We start from the raw sequence: 17,142 nt of genomic DNA, 5'->3' as shown, positions 1-17,142 counted from the left end.
ACTTGTCAGCCCAAGCCTGGATATTGTGCAGGTCTTGCTGTATTTGGACATGGACTGCTTCAGTATCTGAGGAGTTGCGAATGGTGCTGAACATTGTGCAATCATCAGCGAACATCTCCAATTCTAGCCTTACGATGAAAGGAAGGTCATTGAAGAAGCAGCTGAAGATGGATGGGCCTAGGATTCTACCCTGAGAAATCAGTGCAGTGATATCCTGGAACTGAGATGATTGACCTCCAACAACACATCCATCTTCCTTTGTGCTAGGTATGACTCTAACCAGCGGAGCGAGTAACCCCCCCAGTTCCCATTAACTCCGGTTTTGCTGGAGCTCCTTGATGCCACACTCGGTCAAATGCTGCCCTAATGTCAAGGGCAGTCACTCTCACTTCACCTCGGGAGTTCAGTTCTTTTGTCCATGTTTGAACCAAGGCTGTAATAAGGTCAGGAGCTGTGTGACCCTGGCGGAACCCAAATTGAGCATCAGTGAGCAGGTTATTGCTAAGCAAGTGCTGCTTGATAGCACTGTTGATGACCTCTTCCATCACTTTACTGATGAACGAGAGTAGACTGATGGGGCAGTAATTGGCCAGTTTGGAATTGTCCTGCTTTTTGTGTGCAGGACATACTTGGGCAATTTTCCACTTTGTCAGGTAGATGCCAGTGTTGTAGCTGTACTGGAACAGCTTGGCTAGGGGCGCTGCAAGTTCTGGAGCACAAGTCTTCAGAACTATTGCTGGAATGTTGTCAAGACCCATAGCCTTTTCAGTTTCCAGTGCCTTCAGCTGTTTCTCAATATCACGTGGACTGGCATCTGTGATGCTGGGGACCTCCAAAGGGAGCCAAGACGGATCATCCGTTTGGCACTTCTGTCTGAAGATTATTGCAAATGCTTCAGCCTTATCTTTTGCACTGGTGTGCTGGGCTCCTCCATCATTGAGGATGAGGATATTGGTGGAGCCTCCTCCTCCGGTGAGTTGTTTAATTGTCCACCACCAATCACAACCAGATGTGGCAGGACTGCAGAGTTTAGATCTGATCCATTGGTTGTGGAATCACTTAGCTCAGTTTCTCTCTTGCCACTTATGCTGTTTGGCATGCAAGTAGTCCTGTATTGTAGCTTCCCCAGGTTGACATCTCATTTTTAGGTATGCCTAGTGTTGCTCCTGGCATGCTCTCCTGCACTCTTCATTGGACCAGGTTTTATCCCCTGGCTTGGTGGTAATGATGGAGTGAGGGATATGCTAGATCATGAGGTTACAGATTGTGGTTGAGTGCAGTTGTGCTGCTGCTGGTGGCCCACAGCACCTCATGGCTGCCCAGTCTTTAGTTGTTAGATCTGTTCAAAATCTATCCCATTTAGCACAGTGGTAGTGCCACACATGTTGGAGGGTGTCCTCAATGTGAAGAAGTGCATTCATCTCCACAAGCAGTAGTCAGCTGTACAATTACTAATTTATTCAGCAAGGTATTCAATGGAATTTAAAATTGGGAGTGGTTATCAAGTCATATACTGTAGCCCAAAAACAAAATTACCCCGACAGCATTCAATGTACATTATAGAATAAAAACCATTGGCTGAACATTTATGTAGCAGGTGGATGGGACTCAGAGTATTTCAAAATATTTGAGCATGCAGTACTGTCTAGTTTACTCTGAGCTCCTGTTGGGACAAAATATTGGAAAGGGGGGATATCAGGGCACTTAACTGCAGGGACGTTTAGTCATGATCATTCCCTCTGGAGTGCAGTAAAATAAATTACAACAAATAAGATAAATTAGTATGTCTTCTGAATTAAACACTTTGCTGAGAGCAATAGGGTTATTGCCTACTCTTTGTAATTAATGGCATGGGATGTTTATCATCTGTAACTCAGCACAGCTAGATAGGGCTTCAGTGTCACCTGAGGGTCAGAGAGGTAGAGAAAAATTTGCATGTACCTGTATTGGACCTTTTTTTCGGGCCTAAAATGGGCACAAAGCATACCAATTTTGCAATGGGCACAGCCTGCAACTGATCTCCACAGATTCTGGGTCCACTGCTAAATTAGTGGAGGGATTTTTAAGAGTTCGGCCCTTAAGTATGTAAATTTGGAGCCCATTGCCTTTTCCTGGACCCCATCAATTGGATGTCATCAGTGATGAGTGGAGAGTGTGTTGGATCTGCTTCACGCTGGTTTCTTCAATATGAAAATTATTTTTAAAACATAACGGTTTCTATTCAAATGGTATAACTAATGTGTTCCCTGGCTTTAATATCGCCATTCTTCCACCGATCCTGACCCCCACCCACCATCCCACTCCACCATGATTTACTAGGACTTCTGCTGAATTGGAGACAGCTTGACTTTTACCTCTTCACTTGGGCAAGTTGCCTCCAGAGTTTGCATCAAGTATGCCAATGAGGTCTAAGAACCAATTTCCATCAATCCCTTGGCCTCACATTTTCCTACATTAAATTCCATCTGCCAAGTTTTTGCCCACTCACTGAGCCTATCTTTATCCCCTTGCAGATTCCTTATGTCCCCATCACAACATGCCCTCCCACCTATTTTTGTATCATCAGCAAATTTGTATACATTACACTCTGCCCCCTCCTCCAAGTCATTAATTTAGATAGTAAATATTTGAGGCCTAGGACTGATCCTTGTTGCGCTCCATTAGTTACATCTTTCCAACCTGAAAAAGACCCATTAATCCTGAACCCCTATCTTCTGTGTGTTAACCAAACCTCAATCCATGCTAATACATTAGCCCCAATACCATGAACTCCTATCTTGTGCAATAACCTTTTATGTGGCATCTTATCGAATGCTTTCTGTAAATCCAAATACACTGCACCTACTGGTTCCCCTTCATCATCTCTGCTTGTTTTTTCCTCAAATAACTCTAGCAAATTTGTCAAACATGATTTCCCTTTTACAAAACCATGTTGACTCTGATTGTGTTAATCTTTTCTAAATGTCCTGTTATTTCTTCTTTAGTAATAGACTCTAGCATTTTCCAAATGACAGATGTTAGGCTGACTGGTCTACAGTTTCCTGCTTTCTGACACCTTCCCTTCTTGAAAAGGGACATCACGTTAGCGGTTTTCCAATCCTCAGGGATCCTCCCAGAATCCAGTGAGTTCTGGAATATTTTGACCAATGCCTCCACTATCTTTGCAGCCACTTCCTTTAAACCCTTGGATGCAGGCCATCAGGTCCTGGTGACTTGTCTGCACTTAGTCCCATTAGTTTTTCAAATACTTTCTCCCTCATGATACAAACCGTTACAAGATCTTTCCTCCCATTAACTCCTTGCTTATCTGATACCGTTGGGATGTTTATACTGTCCTCCACTATGAAGAGCAATGCAAAATATTGGTTTAAATTATCTGCCATTTCCCTGTTCCCCATTATAAATTCTCTAGTCAAATCCTCCAAGGGTCCCACGATCACTTTAACCACTCTCATTTTATACACCTGTAGAAGCTCTTGCTGTTTCTTTTTATATTTCTTTCCAATTTACTTTCATAATCAATTTTCTCCCTATTTATTAGCTTTTTAGTCACTTGTTGGTTCCTAAAAATTCCCAATCCTCTGGCCTACCACTAGTTTTCGCTGCTTTGTATGCCTTAGTTTTTGATTGGATACTCTCCTTGGCCGCCTTTATTAACCACAGGTGGTTCATCCTTCTCATCGAGTCTTTCTTCTTGACCAGGATAAATTTTTGCTGAGTTTTATGAAATATCTGCTTCGGTGTCTGCCACAGCTCATCTACTGACCTTCCCCTTAGTCTACTTTCCCAGCCCGCTTTAGGCAACCCTTTCTTCATACCTTTGTAATTGCCCTTATTTAAGTTGAGGACACTGGTTTGAGACCCGAGTTGCTCGCCCTCAAACTGAATTTGAAATTCTACCATGTTCTATTCAATAGCCCCTACAGGTTCCTTAACTATGAGATCTCTTATTAATCCTACCTCCTTACACAATACCAGATCTAAAATAGCCTGTTCCCAGGTAGGTTCTGCGATGTATTGCTCTAAGAAGCAATCCCTGATGCACTCAACAAATTTGTCTTCCATGTTATGCCTTCCAATCTGATTTGTCCAGTCAATATGCAGGTTAAAATCACCCATAACAATTGTAGCGCATTTCTTATACACCTCCATTATTTCCCAATTTATACTTTGTCCTACTATGAGGCAACTCTTCAGAAGCCTATAGATGACATCCACACATGAGTTCTTCCCCTTGCTATTCTTTATTTCCACCCAAACTGATTCTACATCACGACCTATTGCACCTATATCACTACTCACCACCACACTGATATCTTCCTTTGTTAACAAAGCTACCACACCTCCTTTTCCTTTCTGCCCATTTTTCCAGAACATCGAATACCCTGGAATATTGAGTTCCCAGTCTTGGTCAACCTGCAACCATGTCTCTGTAATAGCTATCAAGTCATATTCATTTTTATTTCTATTTGTGTCTTCACTGCCCTGCACCTCTACTCTCTTGTTTCTTAAAGTCTCAGGACTTTAAACTAATTAGTGGAGGCAAAGGTTCAATTGATGGGAAGTTTAAAAATCTCAATAAGAAATGAGAAAGCAGAGGTGAACAATAATTAAAGTGTGCAAGGAAGGGGCAAAAAATATAAGCAGATGTGTGCAGCAGAAATTGGAACCAGAATAAGTAATAATGACTCTGCCTCCGAGTCCCCACCAACCACCTTCGCCGCCCCTTCTACTGCTACGGTCGAACACTCACCCTCCCACCATACCGCCTTACTCTGCCCTGGGTCATTCCCACCATTCCCTCATACCACACTCACCCTCAGTTTAGTTCCTCAGGAGGCAGTCATAGATCCATCAAACTCCTCCCTCGCATGTTCACCTGGCTATCCCCCTCTCTGGACCCCATTCCCATCTGAATCCCTCCCCCCAGCCCCCCCCCCCACCCCGGAACACCTGTCCCCCTTGGAACCCCTTTCCCCTGGAACACCTTCCCCCCTTCTGAGTCCTCCCACACCCTAGACTCCCCCCCAACCCCACCTTAGTCCCTCCCCCTTGCTGACTCCCTCAGACACCCTCAATTCTTCCGCCATCTTTAGTCTTTCCCCCCTCCCGACTCTGTCCTCCAGCTTCACCTCTTCCTCCATTCTCACTTCTTCCTCCAGTCTTACTCCTTGCCCTTTCCTGACTCCCTCAGGCATCCTTGCTTCTTCCTCCAGCTTTACTCTTTCCCACTTCCTGATTCTTTCCTCCACTCTTACTTCTTACTCCATCCTCTCTCCACACTCTTTCCTACCCCACCTGACTCTCTCCCCTCTCTGCATTCCTTTCTCCCCCTGGAATCCTTCCCTTCCCACACTCCTTCCTCCCCTGGACTCCTTCCCCTCTCTGCACACCTTCCCCCCTTCAGATTCCTTCCCTTACATCCTCTCCCCCACCTCCCCTGTTGCCATCTTCTCCCGCTTTACCCACTCCTCCCCCAGGCGGAGTGGACGATCACAAACTCGCCTGGATGATTGCAGCTCCCACAGCATTGAAGAAGCTGGACACAGTCCAGGACAAAGCTGCCAGCTTGATTGCCACCACATCCACAAACATTCACTCCCTCCATCACCAACGCACAATAGCAGCAATGTGTACTATCTACAAGATGAACTGCAGGAATTCACCAAGGCTCCTTAGACAGCACCTTCCAAACCCATCACCACTACCGTCTGGAAGCACAAGGGCAGCAGATAGATGGGAACACCACCACCTGGAAGGTCCCCTCCAAGTCACTCACCATCCTGACTTAGAAATATATCGCCATTCCTTCATTGTTCCTGGATCAAAATCCTGGAACACCCTTCCTAACAGCACTATGGGTGTATCTACACCATATGGACTGCAGCAATTCAAGAAGGCTACTCACCACCACCTTCTCAAGGGCAACTAGGGATGAATAATATATGTTGGCCCAGCCAGTGAAGCCCACATCTCGTGAATTCATTAAAAAAAATTGGAATGGAAAATCCTGGCCACTGAGCCAGACTGGGTTGTAGAGGATCCGATGACTGTGTTTTGTTGCTTCCTAAAAAGGAGTATGCTTAGAAGGATGGAATGTCATCTCCTACTGATTTACCCTTCCTTGCAGTGGACTATTTACTGTTATGAGTCAATCAACAGTGTCTAAATGCCAATAAAAGCTGAGATTTAAACTGAACATTTTGTGTATTAATCCAACTGGAGCTATCTGCCTATCAAGTACTGCTAAAAGTTAATTTCTTCCATTATTATAATAACCACAGATGACAGTGTCATAAAAGAATAATAGAAAAATGGAATTTCCTACTCATTCAGAGGACCCGGTAAACAGAAATTTGTCACATGCATTTTGTGCTCTTTAATAGCCATTTTTTGAAAATTGTTATCTGGGAGGAGTTACATAATGCTCAGATTTTCAATTTTCAGAAGCTAAAAAGAACTTTAGATGTAACTATTTAAGACAACTGTATCCCTTTGTTAGTCTCCTTAAAGCTGTATCAGAAAAGAGCAATGCAATTAATTATGATTAGCTTTCACTCTTGATTTTCTATATCTACCTAAGCTCATTATTTTAAAAATATATTTGAGTTAATATTGATGACATCACTTCAGGAAACAATCTTCGAAAGATTACCAAACTCAACACAATGACTTAATGCATTAACACAATTGAATTTAGTTGCTGCAACAAACTGGGTTAATGATTGTCTCTCTGCTCATGTTCTTTCCTTCTGCTACAATCCACATATGTATACATTTTCTTATATGTTTAGCGTTCATGGAAAACATTATGAATGTATTTCTGATCCAGCTTATATCATTATTCATGTTGATCAAAACTCCCTTGCAACTGTCCTTTGTGAGTTACCTGTTAACACTATCTATATTATTATAAATTATACATATCAAGTTATCATCATGGGCCCATACTGTGGTCTCAGTTCACAGCAGATGCAACTATTGCTGCTGTTCGATTATCAAGCAGCTACTGCACATTGAACTGATCCCTGAACACTGCTTCCACTGTTCGTCGGTGGTGGAGCAAGTGAATGTAAGGGGTGCCAATCAAGCGGGTTGCTTTGTCTTAGCTCTTGTCAAGCTTCTTGAGTGTTGTTGGACCTGCACTCATCCAAGCAAGTTGAGAGTATTCCAACACACTCCTCACTTGTGCCTTGGACAGGCTTTAGGGGGTCAGGAACTGAGTTACTTGCCACAGAGCTCCTAGCTTCTGACCCGCTGTTGGAGCAACATTACTTATATAAAGCTAGTCCAATTCAATTTCTGGTCAATGGTAACCCCCAGGATGTTGTGGAATTTTGGTCAGGAGTGTGGAACCCAGAGTAAGCAGATTTGACCAGGTAAGAGGAGGTCTGAACTTGTTGGATTCATTTGGATAGTCAGGCTACTCATTTGGAGAGGTAACTTACCACTTTGAATATGGTCCTGGGACAATTTTAAGAGGTAAGGCACCCATTGGGAGGGGTAAGGCACCCTTTGGGGTTGTTAAAAATATACATGAGTATGCGTAAAAAGTGCATAACTTCATTGGAACTGTCAAACCTGTCAAGGAACTGTTAAAGTTGTCAAAGCTGGTGAATCTGTCAAGCAACTGCCAAAGCTGTCAAGGAACTGCCAAAGCTGTCAAGGAACTGCCAAAGCTGTCAAGGAATTATCAAAGTTGTCCAATCTGGCAAAGAGCTCTCAAAGCTGTCAAGGAACTGTCAAAGAACTGTCAAGCTGTGAAGGAACGGTCAAGCTCTCAAGGAACTGAACATGACTATTAAAGCTGTCAAAGGATACTAGGTGAATTAGCACGGATGGTGTAAGGGTAAAGGACAGTGGGTGGAGGTATGGGTTGGTATGCATTAGTATATGGACTTTCAAGGGCCATGGGGATGCGGGAAGTATAGAGGGTACAAGAGGCCATGGGGGTGGGTAGGGGGCATGGTTTGGCATCAAGGGTGTGAAGGGCCATTTTGGAGTGGGTAGAAGGGCTTGGGTTGGCATTGGAGGTATGAAGGTCTATGGGGGCGGGTAGAGGGCCATGGGTTGGCATAGGGGAATAAGAGGCCACGGGGTGGGTAGAATGACATGGATTGGCATAGGTTGGCATGGATAGGGCATGGGGAGTGCAGGGGGGAGTGAGGAAGGATTGAAGGCTAAAGGGTGGCTTTCTGATTTCATCTTTTTTTAAATAACTTAAAGTGCTGAAGCACTGAGGCAGGCATTTCCAACCTGCCTCCAAACCCAGCAGCCTCTGCACTCATTCTGGGGTGGCGTGCCCAGCTTTCAATCCAGCCCACCCTCCCCAGAATGAAAATCCCACCTGCAAGCGGACATTTTTAAAGGTTGGGTTCACAGAACCAGGAATTCTCCTGTCTCTGTGCACCCGATCCAGATGCAAATAATTGGGCTCAAGTGTGTGCTATTTTTATTAAGAAGGTTAAGTAATTGACCTGATGGCCCCGCACATTAGCCTAAAGGCAGCTTCTTCTTAAATGCAACTATACAAAACCTCCCCTGATCTTCCACTTCCACTTTCAGAACCTGCAGATAGAAATATATCCTTAGGGCAGTACTCCTGGGCCTGCACACAATTACAGCTCTCTTCATAAAAAAACACAATGGGCAATAGGTTGCAGCAAAAAAGTCAGGATAAGTTCAGTAAATAAGCAGTTCAGCATACAACCATTTGTCACAGCACTAAGCAGACTAGACTCACTTTCAAGAAAGACAACCTAAATATGGCTGATTAGGCCTACCATGCAGTACCTGTTTTCTGAGTTTTGGACATCTGCGTTGCTGTTCGGGTGCTGAAACTCATTATGGGTGCATCGGATCGTTCATATAATTTTCAGTGCCTTAATAAGTCTAGTACATGCCTGATGCACACATTCTCAGCGCTACTGGATTTTCCTCAGAGGATGGTGCCATGCTGTGCATAATATCCACACAGAAAGCCTTGACATCCAATGCTCATCAACATTACTAATACATGACATCTATTCTCAGCTTCAGTGTTTCCTTATTTCATCTGACTCCTCAGCAAAGCTGCTCTTGTTGGTACAGTGTTCAATTGCATAGGAATAAAATCTCAAAAAACCAGCAGCTGCTCGTTTTTCCACATTAGAAAGGTTTATTCACTACAGCCAATGTGGTCTAATATAAGAAGTTCTGCTTGAAGCTTCATCCCTTTGAATATTTGAAGTATTGCTCAGTGGCATATTGCACAGATAAGTACTTTGATGTGTCAAGTCTGAGCTCCCCTCATGAAAGAAAATAAACCTGTGACTGGCAAACAAATGTCAAAAACCCTGCAGACTTATATCAAAGAGTTGGTAATACAGATGCTTGATGTGCCCGTGTTGCATTAGTATTTATTACAGGGTTTACATCTTTCATAGGGTATCAAATACTAAAACCATACCAAGAAGAAGAATGGTATGGTTATAATCAGAAATTGTAAATGAAGAAAATCCTATATAACATGTTTTGGTTTATTCAAGATATAAAAATGTACCAATCAAAGAAGTTAATTTCTAAATTCTGTGGTGAAAAATGTACATTAAACTCTGATTAATAATTATCACTCCAAACCTTTCTAATTCCATCACTATAAAAATATGCCACATGTATTTTAAAGAAGCGCACATCATTGTATTGTTTTAAATGCTGGTCATGACAGTGGGTATTCCTGCCCAACATAGTCTTGTGGTATTTTCATTATTGAATTTAATAGGTTTAAGAGGTTTTCATTACAAATCAGGTTCCTTTGTTGTTTTAAAACTGCCAGTTTTTACAGTATTTTACAGTAAGTGATGTACTAACATGAACCTTGTATGATTTCTGTTAACTGCCAGCAATCTTTAGATAGCTTGACACAGAAGGAAAAATGATTTGATTTTTATTTGTTTAGTATTGGTTTTCTGTCACTAAAGTGCACTAGTGAGATCTGTTGGAAGAAAAATGGTACTACATGAAACGAAAAGAAACTATTCTCCCTAATACATCACCTTTGAAAACTGCTAACAGGTGGAGGATTTACAGGGGTTGTATTAAGAAGTAAAACATAAATACGTCTACATAAATAAAAGTAATCAATACCAAAATTACTTATTGAAAAATTAGCTTTCTGACTGCTTTTGCCATTTGCTCTGCCTCACATTATTTTAATGAAACAGGCAAACAGTTATAAAGTGAAATTCACATACCATTTCTGAGTGGTCAACAGTGTGATGTATTGGTGCAATGAGGCAACAAGCTATTCTGTGAGTGATGGAATGAGTGTTGGTGCCAGGGATTCCACAATTACTGAGTTGTTGATTTTGATTGACCCATCAAGTGCCAGTGCTGAGCCGAGGCTTGGGAATAGCTCATGGTTGGAGGGGAAAATTAGAGAGTTACTCAAGCTGTTTTCATACAACTCCCAAGGTCCACCTATACAGAGAATTAGAGGCTTGGGAGTGAGAAGCTTGGGAGTAAGTTGCCAGCCAATGTTCCTAAATGACACAGGAATATTTTGTGGCACAGAGATTAAGATAGGAGAGGGAATAACTGAAGTAAGTTAATTAAAATACAACAGGTCATTGCACTGTACATACTATTTTGATCATTTTGAATAAATTATATTGTAGATATAACATTGACTTATATTTGAACATAAATTGGCAATTGTCATTACTGAAAATGGTTTCAAATTGGACAATTCAGATATTTAATCTGTAAAGTAAATGGCCCATTCTATATATCAATAAATACACTATAAATTAAACAGATGATGTCTGATTAGAGTTTAAAAACAGAAACACTTCACTAATTATTTTTACCACATTCCCAGTGGATCCTCCCTACAATTTTGTAATTATGTTACTATTTTCTGCCCATTTGGATCATCAGTCTCAATTCTCTTCCCTCCCCCACCTCTATTTTACTACTGTTGAACTGGGGAGACAGCAAATGGAAGTGGCTGATTTACAACAAAGCTTTGACCTTCTAAATCTGGCAAAATCATGGGCTTGCCCATGGCAAGGACACACCAATTCTGATAGCAAGAAAGGTTGGTGTCAACAAATGTTAAGTAGGATACCCCTCTCCTTCATTTGAATCAACTCCCTGTATATAGGAAATCAGAGCGGGAACCAAACCTAGAAGCTTGTTGGCTGCAAGTTAGAAAGCGTTGGAACCTTTGTCGACATACACATGCTTCCGTCAATGTAAAATTTCATTTTCTGTGCACTGCAGGGAAGTGAACTGCTTTACATGGACTGAGAATTGATCCCCCTCCCTTCAACAGAAACTGAATGACACATTTACACCAGGGGTCAACAATACCTTGCATATTGCATATCACAAGCCACCAAGAAAAGAGTAAGGACAAATATGCAGGTTAATGTGAAAAGATTAACACAGGGAGAGCAATAGTCAGAATATAGATGTTCTTTTGTCTGTTGGGGATTTGCTAGTGTCTTCATTAATATATGCTGCTTAAAGGCCAAGCTTGCTTATGGCCATCAGGAGAAAAGCAGAATGGTGGGTCAGCCTTTTCAAAACAGTTATCAGAATTTGAGGACAGGGCCCTTTAATCTTAAGAGGAGACTGAAAGGGGAATCTGGAAGCATGGTGTTACCACTCAGCAGATAGACAGGGCTAAATTTTGTGTTGGGCGGGCAGGCGGGCGGGCGGGCCCGACCCAATCGGCAGCAGGCGCAGAGCCGATCGCCACCGGCGAAGTGGGCTACACTGCCATTTTGTGCGGGCGGGCCAATTAAGGCCCACCCAGTGCATTTCAGATTCCCGTGTTCAGCGGAAAATTCAAACCTGCGGCAAATGTGTTCAGACTGCCGGTTCCAATGGGGAACTGGCAGTCTGTATAAAGAAAGGCCAGGCAGCCTCCTTTGGGCTGTTCACCATGGCCAGCGACCGGGCTCCAGAGGAGGTCAGGGCAGAGGAGGAGGGCGACAGGCTGCATGATAGGCCAGCGGGGGGCCAATGTGCCCCTCGGTTCTCCAATGCCTGCCTTGCTGCCCTCCTGGAAGAGGTGTCAAATCATCGGGAGGTGTTCTTTCTGGAGGATGGGAGGAGGAGGGCCCCCATGTGACCAGGCAGGCCTGGCAGGAGGCTGTTAGCTCTCAAGATGCTGTGCGGCGTGCAGGAACACAGTGCCGCAAGCGCTTCAATAATTTGTTGCGCTCTGGAAAGGTGAGTACCATGTCAGCCTTGGCCATTTTACCCAGCAAGTAGCCTTAGCCTTTGAGGGCCCCTCCCCACCCCCATGTCTTAGTGTCGTTACTGCTTTGGGCATTTGGCGCACGCTGGGTGGGCAAACAGATAGTGACCAAGCTTACATCAGCCTTAGTGGTTGAGGAGAAGATGGGTTCTCCCTGCAGCATATGTTGGTGTTTGTCACATTTGAGTAGCCTGGGAGCAACCTGCAGGGGAGGCAGCTAAACACGTACTCAGAACTCCAACTCATGTCTTATTGATGGTGATGAGATGGTGGAAGGGGAGCCTCAAGGTGTTGTGGCCAAGAGCCATCTGCTGGCCTTGGCACCGCACCTAGTTGCACCTCCTTGCCATGGGTACTAAGACCCATGTGTTATAGAAAGCGATGGACACTGAATGTGTCCAAGGTGTCCATTGGGGGAGGGGGTTGGAAGCAGCCGTACTCTCTTCTGATGACTGATTACCAGTAGTGTGGACAGGAGCCGCTGGAGGCCTCAGATGGGCCACTGTGGTTGGGGTGCGGCGTGCGCATGCAGAGCACATGAGCGATCAGCCCCAATAAATACTCTTCTCTGTTCTGCAGGCAAAAACAGAGAATAATAGCTGGGAGCATCTGCGGACTGGTGGTGGGCACACCATGCTGCAGCACCTCACCACTTATAAGGAGCAGGTCGTGGAGCTGGGGAGGAGGCAGGTGGCCAGGGCGGCAGGTGTCAGCGAGGCTGGGGTGCAGCGGCCAGGTATTTCAGGACTACAGTCCCATTCACTCTGTCTCCCCACCATCCAAAGCACTGATGATTGCTGCAATTGTTAATGAAGCAACACTGCTCATTCACAGACTGATACAGTCAGACATGTGGGTCATACACAAAGGTCCCTCAGCCCCTTGAGGATACGCGTCTCTAGCACCTTCCAAAGTTACCTTATCCCGTTTGTGACCACTATCCCCATGGCCTAACATGCCATGGCATCGCTGCTGCACAACCAAAGACTTATAGCATCTTAGGAGGGTTTGTACCTCCACCACCCTTTCAGCCAGTGTGTCCCACATTACTCTGTCCAAAAGGTCCTCAGCACCTCACCTGTCAACCTCATGGCACTCAACTTAAATAAATACCATCACGTTAGTCATCCCTGCGCCAAGCGGAAATGTTGCCTTCTGTCCACCCGTTCTATGCCCCTCATAACAGTATGAAGGTCAATAATGTGACCTGTCAATCTCCTGTGCTCCACGGCAAGTGTTTGCAATGTTTCCTCTTCACTGCAACTCTCCAGGCCAGCATGCATCCAGGTCAGGAACCTCTGCACTCTCCCCACTCCAATGGCATTCCTCCCATGAAGCACAGGTCACAACTGAATGCAGAAGTGTAGCTGTGGCCTCGACAGCATTTTCTGCACTTGCAACATGACCTCCCTTTTCCTACATTCTATTCCTCGGCTAATAAAGGCAAGTCTGGCTTTGACCTTGTTAAACACCTTGTGTTCCTGTTCTGCTACCTTAACAGGTCTGCCCAGCAAGGTCCCTGTAATCACCATGACTTCCCACAGTCCTACCATTACTCATGTATTCCCGAAACTTGTTTGTCTTGGCCAAGTGCTTAACCACACACTTATCCACTAACATTCCATGTGGCATTCCTTAGCCCATCTGACCAGCCTGTCTGTATGCACGTGTAATGTTTGAGCCTCCTCTTGGCTATTTACCACCCCACCAATGTTCATCTCCTTAGGCTCTTGATGGCTGAGTGCATTATGAGGCTGGGGGGGCAAAGGGATAAAAGGTGTTACTGACTGAATGTTAACTGATGCACTGTCCTTGTTGTTAATTTCAGCATCACCACCGCATGGCCACCAGCACAAGTCCAGAACCCCTCCTCCACACCTGAGGGCCAAGACTTGCAACTTGTATCACATCATTTCAGCGAGCCAGGCACCAGGGCAGAGACAAACACTTTGGTGGGGAATATAATGTCAGCTAGTGTCCCGGGTCACAGAAGAGAGGGCATTTCACAATCGCTGGAGGAGATGGCACGGACAGAGAGAGCCGATGGCGCCAGCAGCCGGAGGACTGCAGGGGACCAGCACATGCTTAGTCGGGCAGTGATGATGTGCCTCTGGAGATGTCACCAATGCAGCAGCTGCAGGACAAGCGGCAGGATGCATGGGAGCATCTGGCAGGGTTGCATGAGGGTGTGCTTCACTTGGTCTCTGTGGTGGAGGAATCCAGGCAAAATGTCAATGATGGCATGAACCTCAGGACAGAGCTTCAGGCTTCCTCCATTGAGAGATTGGCGACTCTCATGGAGACGGGCTTCCAACAGATTGAGACTCTTCTGATTAGGTTATGCTCTGACCTGCAAACCCTCACAGCGGTAATGGCCACAGGTGGTCATTGGCAATATGGGAGATGTTCTGGGCACCAAGCATTGGAGCTTGGTGCCCATTCATGGGGTGAGCAGGAGGGCCCAATGTGACCTCACGTCGGCACAGCAGCTGCCTGTCATTGCTGCAAGCTCCTCTCAGGGCGCTTTGGATGAGGGCAGCAGCTCCTCCACCCCTCTGCCAGTGACAATTGCATCCATTGAGGCTGCGACAACTGGGGAGGTGCCAGTTCTGGAACTGACCACTCCCTCCCAGGCGGGGCCATCACAGGCTCCATGGGCCAAAGGAAGCCCGCCAAGGTCATCAAGGCCAACCAGACGGCAGAGTCAGCAGGCTGTCTTACAAGCCACTCTGAACGATGGCGCCACACCTAGACCTAGCACCCGCAAATGTAAGCATAAGGCACGTTAGGCACTCCACGGGTATGTCACTGGTGATTTTGTGTTGGTCCTAGACTAGGGAATGTTTCATTATGTGCGTCAGAGCAACATTCGTTGTTTATTTTGGTGGCAATAAAATCCACTTTTCTGACCATGGCTGAGGGTGTTTCCTTTGTGCTGCATTTGTATGTTTCACAGACGTCTCATGAGTGTTTGAGTGGACATTGATGTTTCTGTACTAAGCCCTTAGTTGCAACTGATGAGGTGGAAGGTGTAGCACCTAAGTGCCACGTGTGGAAGCGCCAGGCAATGCTGGTCCTGCAAATCCATGTATGTGGAAGTAGCTGAAGATTCATTGGATTAAAGTGTCCGGATGTCCCTGCCTCCTTGGTGTGGTAGCGGGTCGGCGTGCTGCCCCTCATCATTGCCCTGTGCTTCCTCATCCTCTAAACCACTGCTGGATTCATCATGTGCAGCTTCATCCACTGCGTCAAGGTCTTCATCGTCAACTGCATCCCCCCCTTTCCAGCGCAAGATTGTGCAGAGCGCAGCCTGCTACCACTATCACAGAGACGCGATCTGGGGGGTACTGGAGTGTGCCTCCTAAGCGGTCCAGGCATCGGAAGCACAGCTTGAGAAGACCGATGGCTCTCTCCACCACAGCCCTTGTGGTGCTGTGGCTCCTATTGTAGTGCTGCTCAGCTTGTGTTCTTGGATGGTGGAGAGGCATCATGAGCCACCTTCTGAGGGGAGAGCCCTTGTCACCCAGCAGCCAACCATCCAGCCAAGCCGGAGCACTGAAGAGCCCCGGCACCTGGGAGTGTCTGAGGATGTAGGCGTCATGAGAACTGCCTGGGTACCTTGCACAAACTTGCAGAATCTGCATCCTGTGATCACACACTAGCTGCATGTTCATGGAGTAGAAGCCCTTCCTGTTGACGAAGGCACCGGGCTCACCTGCTGGTGCCTTGATGGTCACATGGGTGCAGTCTATAGCAATATGGACACAGGGGAAGCCAGCAATGGCCACGAAGCCTCTGGCTCACTGTGTCTGGCTTGCCTGGTCACAGTGGAAGTGGATGAAGGTCAATGCCCGTCTGAACAGAGCATTTGTAACCTGCTTGACACAAGTGTGGACAGCTGATTGGGAGACACCGCAAAGATCACCCACCAAGCCCTGGAAGGAGCCAGATGCATAGAAGTGGAGGGCAACTGTGACCTTCAGAGCCGGTGGCATGGGGTATCCACCCACGTATTTAGGGGAGATCTCAGGGCCAATCATCTGACAGATATAGTTGACTGTCCCCCTTGACAGTCGGAGCCTCCTTCGGCCTGCACCTCAGTCACATTGAGATAGCTGCTTCACCACCTGTATACCCTGGCAGCAGGATAGTGGCGTCTTCTGCGGCCCCTTCCACCTTGGACAACATCTTGGTCCTGTGCCTGCGCCTGGCCTCCCAACGGTGGCTCCCCTGGAGGCTTATTGTCCAATCCTGGCCTCCTCCTTATTCTATCCCTCCCTTCCTCCTCAGAGGAGCTGCCTCCAGTGGAGATGTCAGAACCCATACCCCCAGGCTAAATGGAGGCCTCCGGAAAGCTTCAGGCCCAACAAAGATTCCCGTCTGCAGACTGCTGAGCTGAAGCTTCAAAGTACAGAGAAAGTTATTGGAAATCGATCTGAACTGCTAACAATCACATAGGCAAGTTTAAAACACTTTCTGCAATAAATACTTCAGATAAAATATTAACAACCCCTCTGAGCCCACATATCCTACCCGGGGATGAGGTTTGTTAAAAACGCCTGCCTGTTGCGCCCATGTGCCGAGGCAAAGATCGCACGGGCTCCTCAAAATCAGTGTCGATTGCTGAGTTAAGGGCATTAATAACATCTTTAATTAATGGCGGGCGCACGTCATGCTTCATAGTGCCCGCCCAGCTAAATATCGCAATGGCGCGCGCTGATTTCGGGCCACTCGCCCAACGTCAGCGCACGACATTTTAAGTGCTGACGTGTGGGCTCCGCCACCCACGTGTCAGCCATAAAATTCTGTCCACTGTATTTTTAACATCCTTCATATGTCAACCCCTTTTCTAATTCCTCACAACAAGTTTACATTTGCAAAGTTGTTGCATGACA

This window comes from Carcharodon carcharias, chromosome 7, assembly GCF_017639515.1.
Source record: "Carcharodon carcharias isolate sCarCar2 chromosome 7, sCarCar2.pri, whole genome shotgun sequence".
NCBI classification, from domain to species: domain Eukaryota; kingdom Metazoa; phylum Chordata; class Chondrichthyes; order Lamniformes; family Lamnidae; genus Carcharodon; species Carcharodon carcharias.
Note: the sequence above shows the minus strand (reverse complement) of the source record.